Source organism: Schistocerca cancellata, chromosome 7 (genome assembly GCF_023864275.1).
Source record: "Schistocerca cancellata isolate TAMUIC-IGC-003103 chromosome 7, iqSchCanc2.1, whole genome shotgun sequence".
Classification (NCBI taxonomy): Eukaryota; Metazoa; Arthropoda; class Insecta; order Orthoptera; family Acrididae; genus Schistocerca; species Schistocerca cancellata.
In genome coordinates this window covers 215,644,998-215,659,983 of record NC_064632.1, presented here as the reverse complement: position 1 = coordinate 215,659,983, position 14,986 = coordinate 215,644,998, and the positions used below count along the sequence as shown (strand labels likewise).

General features: G+C 47.7%; 1 non-coding gene across 1 annotated transcript; it reads right to left on the bottom strand.

The window, feature by feature from the left end:
* Nucleotides 1-867: 867 nt before the first annotated feature.
* On the bottom strand, nt 868-941 carry Trnat-ugu (transfer RNA threonine (anticodon UGU)). The gene has a single exon. It is a non-coding gene; the product is annotated as a tRNA-Thr (tRNA).
* Nucleotides 942-14,986: the final 14,045 nt, after the last annotated feature.

Genomic DNA, 14,986 nt, shown 5'->3' with positions numbered 1-14,986 from the left:
CAAGAATTAATCCATACGGGATAAATTCGGCGATCGTGGCGGCCACGCGGTTGGACCACCATCGGCCTATCCATGTTTCACCATACCGTCTGTTGAGATGTCCCCGGACAGCCAGTGAAAAGTGAGGTGGTGCTCCATCATGCTGAAACCACATTTCCTGACGAACATTCAATGGCACAGCTTCCAAGAATGTGTCCATTACGTGTCGTAGGAAGACTAAGTATGGGGACCTGTGAGCCTTGATGGAAGGAGGTGTGATCCAATCACATGACCGTCCAGAATACTGCCCACACGTTAATTCCAAACCAATCTTGAAATCCCTGAACATGCGTGGCATGAGGTTTTTCGTCCGCGCAGTCATGGCTATTCCGAGCATTCAGGACCCAATCCCTTGTGAACCTACATTCATCTGCGAAGAGAACTCGACGTGGAAACAGGGGCGCGTCGATACAACGGTGCAGGAACCATGTGCAGAAGGCGACGCGTTGTGGAAAGTCTGCTGGACCCATAGCGTGTACCCTTTTTAAGTGGTACGGATGTAATTGTTGCTTATGCAGGACGTCCAAGACGGTACTGTGACTAACAGCCATTGCACGCGCAGTTATTCGCGAACTCGTTGATGGGCTATCTTCAATGCGACGCAGTACACCTTCTCGAAATTCGAGAGTGCGGCGTCGACGGGGAGCACCGCAGTCCTGCCTCCTCACGGTAAAGGTACCCGTTTCTCGTGGCCGTTGTGTAACTTGGGCAAACATTCGTGCAGTGGAGTGTGACGGTGTGGTAAACGGACAATATGTTACTATGAAATTACAACCCTTAGCTGCTTACAGGCTTTGACATATGTCAACGGGGACAGATGAAAATGTGTGCCCCGACCGGGACTCGAACCCGGGATCTCCTGCTTACATGGCAGACACTCTATCCATCTGAGTCACCGAGGACACAGAGGATAGTGCGACTGCAGGGATTTATCTCTGGTACGCCTCCCGCGAGACTCACATTCTCAACGTATTGTCCCGCATTACATTCGTAGTGCCCCCGCCCATTATACTCATTACTCGCGGCGAGTTGCCGATTCCTGTAAGAGTTCGGGCACTGTTTGTGCATCCGCACAGAAGATGAAGATGGTCAAGTGGCCGGTGAGCCTTATATATATACAGGGTGTTGCCAAAAGTTACGGCCAAACTTTCAGGAAACATTCCTCACACACAAAGAAAGAAAATATGTTATGTGGACATGTGTACGGAAACGCTTACTTTCCATGTTAGAGCTCATTTTATTACTTCTCTTCAAACCACATTAATCATGGAATGGAAACACACAGCAACAGAACGTACCAGCGTGACTTCAAACACTTTGTTACAGGAAATGTTCAAAATGTCCTCCGTTAGCGAGGATACATGCATCCACCCTCCGTCGCATGGAATCCCTGATGCGCTGATGCAGCCCTGGAGAATGGCGTATTGTATCACAGCCGTCTACAATACGAGCACGAAGAGTCTCTACATTTGGTACCGGGGTTGCGTAGACAAGAGCTTCCAAATGCCCCCATAAATGAAAGTCAAGAGGGTTGTGGTCAGGAGAGCGTGGAGACCATGGAATTGGTCCGCCTCTACCAATCCATTGGTCACCGATTCTGTTGTTGAGAAGCGTACGAACACTTCGACTGAAATGTGCAGGGGCTCCATCGTACATGAACCACATGTTGTGTCGTACTTGTAAAGGCACATGTTCTAGCAGCACAGGTAGAGTATCCCGTATGACTTCATGATAACGTGTTCCATTCAGCGTAGGTGGAAAAACATGGGGCCCAATCAAGACATCACCAACAATGCCTGCCCAAACGTTCACAGAAAATCTGTGTTGATGACGTGATTCCACAATTGCGTGCGGAGTTTCGTCAGCCCACACATGTTGATTGTGAAAATTTACAATTTGATCACGTTGGAATGAAGCCTCAACCGTAAAGAGAACATTTACACTGAAATGAGGATTGACACATTGTTGGATGAACCATTCGCAGAAGTGAACCCGTGGAGTCCAATCAGCTGCTGATAGTGCCTGCACACGCTGTACATGGTACGGAAACAACTGGTTCTCCCGTAGCACTCTCCATACAGTGACGTGGTCAACGTTACCTTGTGCAGCAGCAACTTCCCTGACGCTGACATTAGGGTTATCGTCAACTGCACGTAGAATTGCCTCGTCCATTGCAAGTGTCCTCGTCGTTCTAGGTCTTCCCCAGTCGCGAGTCATAGGCTGGTATGTTCCGTGCTCCCTAAGACGCCGATCAATTGCTTCGAACGTCTTCCTGTCGGGACACCTTCGTTCTGGAAATCTGTCTCGATACAAACGTACCGCGCCACGGCTATTGCCCCGTGCTAATCCATACATCAAATGGGCATCTGTCAACTCCGCATTTGTAACATTGCACTGACTGCAAAACCACGTTCGTGATGAACACTAACCTGTTGATGCTACGTACTGATGTGCTTGATGCTAGTACTGTAGAACAATGAGTCGCATGTCAACACAAGCACCGAAGTCAACATTACCTTCCTTCAATTGGGCCAACTGGCGGTGAATCGAGGAAGTACAGTACATACTGATGAAACTAAAACTAGCTCTAACATGGAAATTAAGCATTTCCGGACACGTGTCCACATAACATCTTTTCTTTCTTTGTGTGTGAGGAATGTTTCCTGAAAATTTGGCGGTACCTTTTTGTAACACCATATATATATATATATATATATATATATATATATATATATATATATATATATATATATATATATATATGGACAATAAGTGACGTCTGGGGATCGTTTAACGTAGTACACGTTATCGTGTCTACCCTGTTGCATACCAGGACAGGGGACTCAGAGACGTCTCTTGCCCTAAGCAAACGTTGACGAGGTACACATCTCATATGAAACTAACGTAGAACGGAAACGATACGATTCCGGACATGGGTTCCTATTCTAAATGTTCTGTGCTCACTACCTTCTACAATTCCTAGACGTTTGTAACGGGAATTTCCGGCCAACCTGTATGCTAGACATACGTATTGTACTCGACTATAGACCAATGGAAATGCCTTTATTAAATACGACACATTGTGAATTAAATTTTTACTTGAGTGTGTTGACGGTATCGCATAATTTAGGTCTGTGTTTTGCCTGGTCTAATTCCCCCCCCCCCCCCCCCCCCCCACCAGCTGCCGACTCGACAGTCACCTTTCAGTTTGCAGCTCAATTCGGCAAGACCATCGCCGTGTCATAACCCGAACATTTCACAATGAGCGTACGAGCGCGTGATCTTTTAAATTATGCGCACACGTACTAAACGACCAAGGTGCTGTGCAGAAGAGAGGATAGAGCTGTGTACGAGTAGTTGGGTGTGCAGCCAGCAGAGGTCCGTAGTTGGCCGCCGGCGCCGTGTTCCAGCCTCCCGGCGTCCATCGCGTGTGGATGCCGGGCGCGCCTGCCGACGCCGGCACGCGGCGGCTAATGTCGGCGACATTGTGGCCGCGGCGCGCGCCTGCCAGCCGCCACGCCGCTGCCCGCTACACGTCAGCCCCGACTCGCCAGCCGGGATACATCACCCGCCGGTATGCCCGACGCCCGCGCAAATTGATCGCGGCTAGCCCCCCCCCCCCCCCCCTCTCCTGGTTCCTGTCTGTCCGCTCCACGCAGCGCCGTAGTCGCTGGTGAGGGAGCCCAGTCGTAGCACGCGAAGATGCATTGAAAAATTTGTGAAAGGTATCTCAAAACAATCACAAATAGAAAAAGGTTTTTATTTATTTCTATTTGCGTCTTCCAATTGATCTGACGCTTCCTTCATCTTTTGTTACCCTGCGGTAATTTTTCACCTGCACAGTCTGTTTTCCGTATTCTTGCCTACCAGTGCTACTGTTTCACTCTAATGCTTTTTCCCACGCCAGCCGTTCCTGTTCGTCGTAGCAGACGTTCTAGTACCGTGTCCCTTCTTCTGATAAGTCGGCAATAAATCATTTCTTTTTAATCCTCCCTTACTTCACACTTTTTCTTACGTTCTAAAATTTTTTGAAAGTACCATATATCAAATGCTTCCAATCCTTTTCTAGACTTCCGATTGTCCCAACCAACATAGTCTGACCGTGCTGGACTTGTTATTGCCACGGAAAATACGTAACCCAGTTAGCTTTGGCGCGCTGCATACGATTATGTTCATTGCACATGAAAACGGTTATGGATAGCAGCTTACGCGTGGGACCTGAAGGTGACATTGCATGCTGTCGAAGCTGTTAGCATGTTTTAAAAAGAATGAACGACCTTGGATTCAAATACAGCCACTGGTTTTGTTATCATTGTTCAAATTGATTTTTATTTGGTCTCCTTTACTGCATTGTCAATGTACAGATTAACATCAGGGATAGGCAACAACCGTTTCATGTTCTTCGACTCATCGAACTGCAGCCTAGTTTCTGCACAAGCCATATACAACCTTTCGCTCCCTGTAATTTATCTGATGTTAAGGAAATTATTATTCTCCATTCTGCTACTCTTCATCACCACTGTCCTTGTCGTCTTTTGCTTAAACCATGTTCTGTATCAGATACGATATCTGTGTCCTTCAGTAGGTTCAAATGTCTCGAATGGCTCTGAGCACTATGGTACTTAACATCTGAGGCCATCAGTCCCATAGAACTTAGAACTACTTAAACCTAACTAACGTAAGGGCATCACACACATCCATGCCCGAGGCAGGATTCGAACCTGCGACCGTATTGGTCGCCCGCCTTCAGTAGGTCTCCAAATAGTTCCTTACATTGGGTTTGAAGAGCTATGTAGTCTTAGAACCTCCTTTCTACAACCTCTTCCTTTCGCACATCACCGAGCGAGGTGGCGCAGTGGTTAGCACACTCGACTCGCTTTCGGGAGGACGACGGTTCAATCCCGTCTCTGGCCATCCTGATTTAGGTTTTCCGTGACTTCCCTAAATCGCTTCAGGCAAATGCCGGGATGGTTCCTTTGAAAGGGCACGGCCGATTTCCTTCCCCATCCTTCCCTCACCCGAGCTTGCGCTCCGTCTCTAATGACCTCGTTGACGACGGGACGTTAAACACTAATCTCCTCCTCCTCTCCTTTCGCACATCAGTTTCCCTTCAGTAACCTCCTCCCTCTACCGTATTTTTAACATTACTTCAGATCTACGTTGGTAGTACGATAATGTTTGATATACTACTTCTTGACAATTGTGTGCCTATATATTCAATAAGAATGATGTGTAACCCGAGGTCTACAGACGTGATGACATTATAGCCGTACTTCATTAAGGATTATATTTTCGTGAGTTACTACCTCATGTTATTGTAACACTGACCTTCTTTTACCTGTGTGGGTAACTGTTGTACATTTGCATCCAGTGAAGGCTGTTGTGAATCCCGAGTTCTACATGTATACTCACATGATTCTTCTCATGATCAACTAATATCAGTTCCCTGTGATAATGTGTAACGTAAGCACGATTGAACTTTCGGATTATCATTCGTATGTCTTGCACCTACTCCGTTTACTTTTTACTTATATTTAGCCTGACTGCTCTGTGTAAATACTTTCATATTTTGATCACATGTTACCCACAAGCATGGGATAAATGGTCTAAGTCATTTAACAAGCCTGTCATTTAACAGAACTGGCATTTAAAGAGCTATACGGTTGTTAATCACTCTCCGTACAAACTGTCGTTAGTTATTCTATAAAATTAAGGTTTGTTATCGTTCCGCCTCTGTCAATAATAGGACGTATTTATAGTATGAATTCCATTGTTTCTCTGCTTATCACAGTATACATGATGTATGTATAGATTTCGCTGTTGGATGACTTCTTGTGTCCTTGTTATGTCAACACTGATAACGCTCACTGTAACTAGCTCTCGATGTATTTTTTTTAAAGATGTTCAATACAGATATCCCACTCAATTCTTTGCAGTAGATACAATATTTCTCTGACATCAAGTTACTTTATTACCGCCAGTGAATGTATCAAAGGCATCACCATCTGTGACAGTATCTTTGCTTGTTTCATATAGATGTTCCTCTATACTTTCTGTCACTGTAGTGTTAATCACTGTCGTACTGTGTTCCCATTGTAAACGCTTTATTTGACTATTGATTGTGGACTTTCATTATGATAACTTTGATGTTGTATGAGCTATGAGGAACATCAGATACGGCCTCACCTGATACACTCCTGGAAATGGAAAAAAGAACACATTGACACCGGTGTGTCAGACCCACCATACTTGCTCCGGACACTGCGAGAGGGCTGTACAAGCAATGATCACACGCACGGCACAGCGGACACACCAGGAACCGCGGTGTTGGCCGTCGAATGGCGCTAGCTGCGCAGCATTTGTGCACCGCCGCCGTCAGTGTCAGCCAGTTTGCCGTGGCATACGGAGCTCCATCGCAGTCTTTAACACTGGTAGCATGCCGCGACAGCGTGGACGTGAACCGTATGTGCAGTTGACGGACTTTGAGCGAGGGCGTATAGTGGGCATGCGGGAGGCCGGGTGGACGTACCGCCGAATTGCTCAACACGTGGGGCGTGAGGTCTCCACAGTACATCGATGTTGTCGCCAGTGGTCGGCGGAAGGTGCACGTGCCCGTCGACCTGGGACCGGACCGCAGCGACGCACGGATGCACGCCAAGACCGTAGGATCCTACGCAGTGCCGTAGGGGACCGCACCGCCACTTCCCAGCAAATTAGGGACACTGTTGCTCCTGGGGTATCGGCGAGGACCATTCGCAACCGTCTCCATGAAGCTGGGCTACGGTCCCGCACACCGTTAGGCCGTCTTCCGCTCACGCCCCAACATCGTGCAGCCCGCCTCCAGTGGTGTCGCGACAGGCGTGAATGGAGGGACGAATGGAGACGTGTCGTCTTCAGCGATGAGAGTCGCTTCTGCCTTGGTGCCAATGATGGTCGTATGCGTGTTTGGCGCCGTGCAGGTGAGCGCCACAATCAGGACTGCATACGACCGAGGCACACAGGGCCAACACCCGGCATCATGGTGTGGGGAGCGATCTTCTACACTGGCCGTACACCACTGGAGATCGTCGAGGAGACACTGAATAGTGCACGGTACATCCAAACCGTCATCGAACCCATCGTTCTACCATTCCTAGACCGGCAAGGGAACTTGCTGTTCCAACAGGACAATGCACGTCCGCATGTATCCCGTGCCACCCAACGTGCTCTAGAAGGTGTAAGTCAACTACCCTGGCCAGCAAGATCTCCGGATCTGTCCCCCATTGAGCATGTTTGGGACTGGATGAAGCGTCGTCTCACGCGGTCTGCACGTCCAGCACGATCGCTGGTCCAACTGAGGAGCCAGGTGGAAATGGCATGGCAAGCCGTTCCACAGGACTACATCCAGCATCTCTACGATCGTCTCCATGGGAGAATAGCAGCCTGCATTGCTGCGAAAGGTGGATATACACTGTACTAGTGCCGACATTGTGCATGCTCTGTTGCCTGTGTCTATGTGCCTGTGGTTCTGTCAGTGTGATCATGTGATGTATCTGACCCCAGGAATGTGTCAATAAAGTTTCCCCTTCCTGGGACAATGAATTCACGGTGTTCTTATTTCAATTTCCAGGAGTGTATGTTTTTCCCTTGTAGGCACATTTGCTTACGGTACACCCATATTTTTGTCATGTTATATTATTTTCATGTACATTATGTGTACTCAGTTTCGATGATGACAAACGTTCTGTGATGAGATGTATGACCGAAACCGATAGACTTCTAGGTTCATAATAAACAGCAGATGGTTAATAACTCATTTTTTACTTCCTGTGCCTTCAGTACTTCAGTGACGCACAACTATAGCGAGAGTGGTGGAAAACTGGGACCATGTCACATGTCATTCCTTCGTGACCTTAAGTTTTTGTAGATGTTTGTAGATCATTCGTCTGTCTTGCACTTTCTAAGGACTTTCAACATTGTGTCCTCCGGTACGTTTTCCCTTGTGACAGACAAAGAAAAAGTAACGGCTATAGATAAAATTTCCCATAATATCAGCACGTGTCCTGAGCTGCCCGGATAGCCCAGAGTGTTAAGACATCGCTTCCGCGATTCAGCCCCGGATCGATTTCTCTTGGTAGGTTGATGATGAAGCCGGTGTTAGATTACGTAGTACTGTGCTGGTACACAACTCCGGCCTTATTTACACGAGTTGCAAGTACTTAGAAAACGTTCGCACACTTTTACTTGGTTAACACTACACGCAGAAAGATTGGTGTTCACAGATTGCCGCGCGGGATTAGCCGAGCGGTCTTAGGCGCTGCAGTCATGGACTGTGAGGCTGATCCAGGCGGAGGTTCGAGTCCTCCCTCGAGCATGGGTGTGTGTTTTTGTCCTTAGGATAATTTAGGTTAAGTAGTGTGTAAGCTTAGGGACTGATGACCTTAGCAGTTAAGTCCCATAAGATTTCACATGCATTTCAACATTTGTTCACTTATTCCTCCACGAAGGGTAACTGGATGGCGACAAGAGGGGCATTCAGCCACTTCTTAAATTAACCATGCCAAATCCCATCGTAACTATGCCGTGCCCGTGTAAATGCCGGACAAAGGCAAAAAACAAGATGATACGAGGCAGTGTTCGGATCGACATCGGCAAATCCAACGCATCGTCCGTGCTTGTGGAGGACTAGTCTTTTATCGTCACCTGACTCAGACTAGGGTAACTGTTGCAAGCCACAAAGCCTGAGGAAACTGAGATACATGGCTGAAAACATATTAAAGACCAAACTGAACAAGTGCAGGTGACGTAAAATCAAATCACTACCAAATAATACACCTAGAAACTTCTTACAAAACCAACTCAATATCACAGTTCCAAATCAATTATAGGTCTGGAAAAGGACGTAAACAATTGCAGCAACTCACTGTAAAATTATGAACAGACTATCCAGGTGCAGTTCTGGGTCTTCCCCATGTGACGTGTTTACCACGACATCCTCAGGAACTATCTGATACACAAATATTATCAGCGTCGCTCTCTTCGTCGGTTTCCATATCACTGGAGTGGAGGGTAGTTGCCTGTGGCGCACCATATTCACTGGGGTGGACAACTTTTAATGATCATTTCTTTGTCTTGGCAGTCACTTATGAGATTGCAAATACACTCCTGGAAATGGAAAAAAGAACACATTGACACCGGTGTGTCAGACCCACCATACTTGCTCCGGACACTGCGAGAGGGCTGTACAAGCAATGATCACACGCACGGCACAGCGGACACACCAGGAACCGCGGTGTTGGCCGTCGAATGGCGCTAGCTGCGCAGCATTTGTGCACCGCCGCCGTCAGTGTCAGCCAGTTTGCCGTGGCATACGGAGCTCCATCGCAGTCTTTAACACTGGTAGCATGCCGCGACAGCGTGGACGTGAACCGTATGTGCAGTTGACGGACTTTGAGTGAGGGCGTATAGTGGGCATGCGGGAGGCCGGGTGGACGTACCGCCGAATTGCTCAACACGTGGGGCGTGAGGTCTCCACAGTACATCGATGTTGTCGCCAGTAGTCGGCGGAAGGTGCACGTGCCCGTCGACCTGGGACCGGACCGCAGCGACGCACGGATGCACGCCAAGACCGTAGGATCCTACGCAGTGCCGTAGGGGACCGCACCACCACTTCCCAGCAAATTAGGGACACTGTTGCTCCTGGGGTATCGGCGAGGACCATTCGCAACCGTCTCCATGAAGCTGGGCTACGGTCCCGCACACCGTTAGGCCGTCTTCCGCTCACGCCCCAACATTGTGCAGCCCGCCTCCAGTGGTGTCGCGACAGGCGTGAATGGCGGGACGAATGGAGACGTGTCGTCTTCAGCGATGAGAGTCGCTTCTGCCTTGGTGCCAATGATGGTCGTATGCGTGTTTGGCGCCGTGCAGGTGAGCGCCACAATCAGGACTGCATACGACCGAGGCACACAGGGCCAACACCCGGCATCATGGTGTGGGGAGCGATCTCCTACACTGGCCGTACACCACTGGTGATCGTCGAGGGGACACTGAATAGTGCACGGTACATCCAAACCGTCATCGAACACATCGTTCTACCATTCCTAGACCGCCAAGGAAACTTGCTGTTCCAACAGGACAATGCACGTCCGCATGTATCCCGTGCCACCCAACGTGCTCTAGAAGGTGTAAGTCAACTACCCTGGCCAGCAAGATCTCCGGATCTGTCCCCCATTGAGCATGTTTGGGACTGGATGAAGCGTCGTCTCACGCGGTCTGCACGTCCAGCACGAACGCTGGTCCAACTGAGGCGCCAGGTGGAAATGGCATGGCAAGCCGTTCCACAGGACTACATCCAGCATCTCTACGATCGTCTCCATGGGAGAATAGCAGCCTGCATTGCTGCGAAAGGTGGATATACACTGTACGAGTGCCGACATTGTGCATGCTCTGTTGCCTGTGTCTATGTGCCTGTGGTTCTGTCAGTGTGATCATGTGATGTATCTGACCCCAGGAATGTGTCAATAAAGTTTCCCCTTCCAGGGACAATGAATTCACGGTGTTCTTATTTCAATTTCCAGGAGTGTATATGCAGGACATAACAACAGTAGGGATTGCTGTAACGTATAAGCAACTAATATGTAACGTAGCTACAACAAATATGTAACGTTGCTAAAACAAATATGACCATGTTCGTATGTGAAACAGAACTCGATAAGCAACCTGAGCTATCAGTAAACGGAATCTAACCTGCATAAAACTGTGTGCATGTTGTATGAGTGTCAGAGTCGCTGTCCTTTAAACACTCAACAGATCATTAGATCGTTGTAGATATAACTCAAGAAGTCGCTCTTAACGGAACTAAATCGTCGGATGTAAAGTTAATATCAGGAGTACAACAGGGAAGTGGGACAGGACGGTTAAATGATCTAGTAGAAAGCGTCGGATGCTCTCTAATGCTATCCGCAGATGACGCAGTTGTTTATACCAAAGTAGCAACGTCAGAAGATAGTAGGCATTTGCAGAACGACTTACAGAGAACTGATGAATGATGCAGACTCTGCTAGTTAACACTGAACGTAAATAAATGTAACATATTGCGCTTACATAGGAAAAGAAATCCACTACTGAACAGAAACACTATTCATGACAAACAGCTGGAGACAGCGTATGTCGTAAAAATCTAGGCGTAGCTATCCTGAGCGACGTTAAGTGGAACGACCATATAAAACAGATAGTGGGAAAAGAAGGCAGCAGACTCAGATTCATCGGAGGAATCTTAAGGAAGTGTAATTCATCCACGAAAGAAGTGGCATATAAGGTGCTTGTTCGCCCGATTCTGCAGTATTGTTCATCTATCTGGGATCGCTATCTGGTAGTGCTGATAGAGGAGATAGAGAAGATCCAACGAAGAGCTGCGCGTTTCGTAACGGGATCGTTTAGCTGAGAGAGAGCGTTACAGAGATGCTAAACAAATTCCACTGGCAGACTTTACAAATGGTTCAAATCACTCTGAGCACTATGGGGCTTAACATCTGAGGCAATCAGTCCCCTGTAACTTAGAACTACTTAAATCGAACTACCTAAGGAAACCACACACATCCATGCCCGAGAAAGGATTAGAACCTGCGACCATAGCGGCTCAAATGGCTCTGAGCACTATGGGACTCAACATCTGAGGTCATCAGTCCCCTAGAACTTAGAACTACTTAAACCTAACTAACCTAAGGACATCACACACATCCATGCCCGAGGAAGGATTCGAACCTGCGACCGTAGTGGTCGCGTTGTTCCAGACTGAAGTGCCTAGAACCGCTCGGCCACACCGGCGGGGAAGACTTTACAAGAGAGACGTTGTGCATCACGGAGAGATTAACTGTTGAAATTTCAGGACAGCACTTTTCAAGAGGAGTCAAACAACATAATACTTCCCCCCACATACATCTCGCGTATTGATCACGAGGAGAAAATTCGAGAAATTAGAGCCAGTACAGAGACTTACCGACAATCATTCTTCCCACGCAATATTCGAGAGTGGAACATGGTTGGAGGGATCAGATAGTGGTGCCGAAAGTAACCCTCGCCACACACCATTAGGTGGCTTGCGGAGTATGATGTAGACGTAGATGTAGATCGTTTCATGAAAAACTTAAAACAACTGGATAAGCTACCTGACTGCGTATTTGAATATGAAAATCTACAGGAACAAATAAACCTGAAACAATGAATATGTAAGCTATCTGAATGTGTTTTTGAATTAGAATTTACAAGTGATACAGAATATGACTTGTGCAACGGAATTTACTGGATTAGCGTACATGACGTGATGCGGTTGTCAGTGTCTCTTTTTTGGCCCTAAATTTTGCACTCACCTCTTTAGATGACTGCCATTTTCCATGCAGCTACAGTGGCTAAAGCTTATTGTTACTAAGAATTAATTTAATAAAAAGGAGTTTACTTTGGACCTGTTAACTACTTAATAACTTGTGAGAAGGGATTTCATAAATTAAGTCTATTTAATATTTTAGAATCGTCATAACCCATAACCAATCATGGACAATTACAGTTACAATGACATAGATATAAGTAATTAGATGTGGAGAGTAATTATTATTATTTGGATGATAAGGAGGCTTCTTTAACTGACGAGCAAAACATGGGATTTTTGCAACCTCGGACTAACAATCACGAGCCTAACCCTGCAATTGCTTTTGCGCTATACTTGCGAATTTTACCTTGAATTTCATCTCCAAGCGTTGTTAAGCCATCTATATCTCTTCCGGCTATACAAATAAAACCAGGCCTTGAGTTTGGTAAGATCTGCCATCACCGACGTGAGGGCAGCGTGTCACATTTTCTGCCTCCGAGCTCTCGACTGACACTACTACTTCCACTCTCGCAGACAGCCCTCGTCTCACAACAAAGATTCGCGCTCCCATGTTTCGCCCTCAGATTGTTACTATCGATATATGAGTGCTTATGCAATGCAAATAAAAGCGCTAAGTTGTCCATATCGTTTTCAATGTAATGGAGAGTTCTGTCACGCTCCCTACTATGCACGCTCAGGTGGACTGATGGGAAACGCCAAATAAGCGGCCATTAACAGATGTCCACTGTAGTGGATGCTGTGCTCCGCAGGGTTAGGGATGGATCATTTTTCTGTCCAGTATACACTGTAATCTGCTGCTGAGTGGAAGTACACGAAATGTTGAAAACTGGACAAATTTCACTAATTGTGACACCGTTCAGGCACGTAGTGACGCGTTGTTCACATAGGGTGACATAAGATGCATGTTACGGCTTCCAAGTAGAGTAGCCCGAGACCAATACAACAACCTTTCGTCAGCCATAGTGCCAGTAGCGTAAGTGTCGTCATAACTGCCGGTCTGCTTCACGTCTGCTGTGCAGCGAGCTACGTTAATTTAAGTATTAACTGTATGTTTCTTACTTGTCACTTCTTCTTCCGTGTGTTTTTGCTTTTAGGAAGCTTTAATTGTCGAGTGCTAGTAATAGTGTTCCATAGATTTCGTGTTTGTTTTGAATACAGCCAGAGAGAGTCCCTTTAGTCAGCCATAGTGCCAGTAGTGTCAGTGTCGTCGTAACTGCCGTCTGCTTCACGTCTGCTGTGCAGCGAGCTACGTTAATTTTAGTATTAACTGCATTTTTCTTACTTGTCAGTTCTTCTTCCGTGTGTTTTTGCTTTAAGGAAGCTTTAATTGTCGAGTGCTAGTAATAGTGTTCCATAGATTTCGTGTTTGTTTTGAATACAGCCACAGAGAGTCCCTTTAGTCAGCCATAGTGTCAGTAGTGCTAGTGTTTGATTTCAATACAGTCCAGAGACAGGGAGTGCTATTTTCATTGTTTTCTACAAGAAGTGTCTGGCAACCACAGTTTAGTCAACTATCAGCCGCCTTTAGTGAATTAGCAGTCTAGTTAAAATTTGATTAACTCTCTACAGTAAATTGATTTCTTAGGATGAATAGGATATGGGACTGCTCTGTACGGACGCAGGAGGAGCTGGCCACTGTTCGCGAACAGCTGAACGTGTTGATGGCCGCGGTCAGCCGTCTTCAGGCTGCTACCTCGGAGTGTAGCGGGAGTGGGGAGTCTGGTGCGTCGCATGGTACACCCCAGGTGTTACATGCTTCACCCACTGTCCCTGCTGTCGAGACATCTTCGCGGGTACCGGGCGCGGTTCGGCCACCCTCTCCCCAATGGGAGTGGCGGGTTCAGCAGCGTTCGCGGCGCACGAGGCGGAGGGTCAATGTGGAAGCTGGCCGTGCGGCATCGTCCGCTCTGCCTGTGGGTGGACATGTGGCCCCTCCTTCAGCAAGGTCCGAGCAGGCACACGGGGGGAGGGGTTTATTAGCTATTGGGAGCTCCAACGTTAGGCGGGTGATGGAGCCCCTTAAGGAAGTAGCGGAAAGGTCGGAGATGAAGGCTAGTGTTCACTCTCTCTGCTTGTCGGGGGGTCTCATCCGAGATGTGGAGGAGGCACTGTCGGCGGCGATAGAGAGCACTGGGTGCACCCGACTGCAAATTGTTGCTCATGTCGGCATCAATGACTCCTGCCGTCTGGGTTCAGAGATCATCCTCAGTTCGTACAGGCGGTTGGCGGAATTGGTGAAGGCGGAAAGCCTCGCTCGCGGGGTGGAATCAGAGCTAACTATTTGTAGTATCGTCCCCAGAACCGATCGCGGTCCTCTGGTTTGGAGTCGAGTAGAAGGCTTAAACCAGAGGCTCATACGATCCTGCGGAGATCTGGGGTGCAAATTTCTCGACCTCCGCTATCGGGTGGAGAAATGTAGGGTCCCCCTGAATAGGTCAGGCGTGCACTACACGCCGGAAGCGGCTACAAGGATAGCGGAGTACGTGTGGAGTTCACATGTGGGTTTTTTAGGTTAGAGAAGTCCCTCCCTAGGCCCGACAAGACGCCTCCTGAGACGCGGCAAGGTAGGAGTAGGAGAAATGC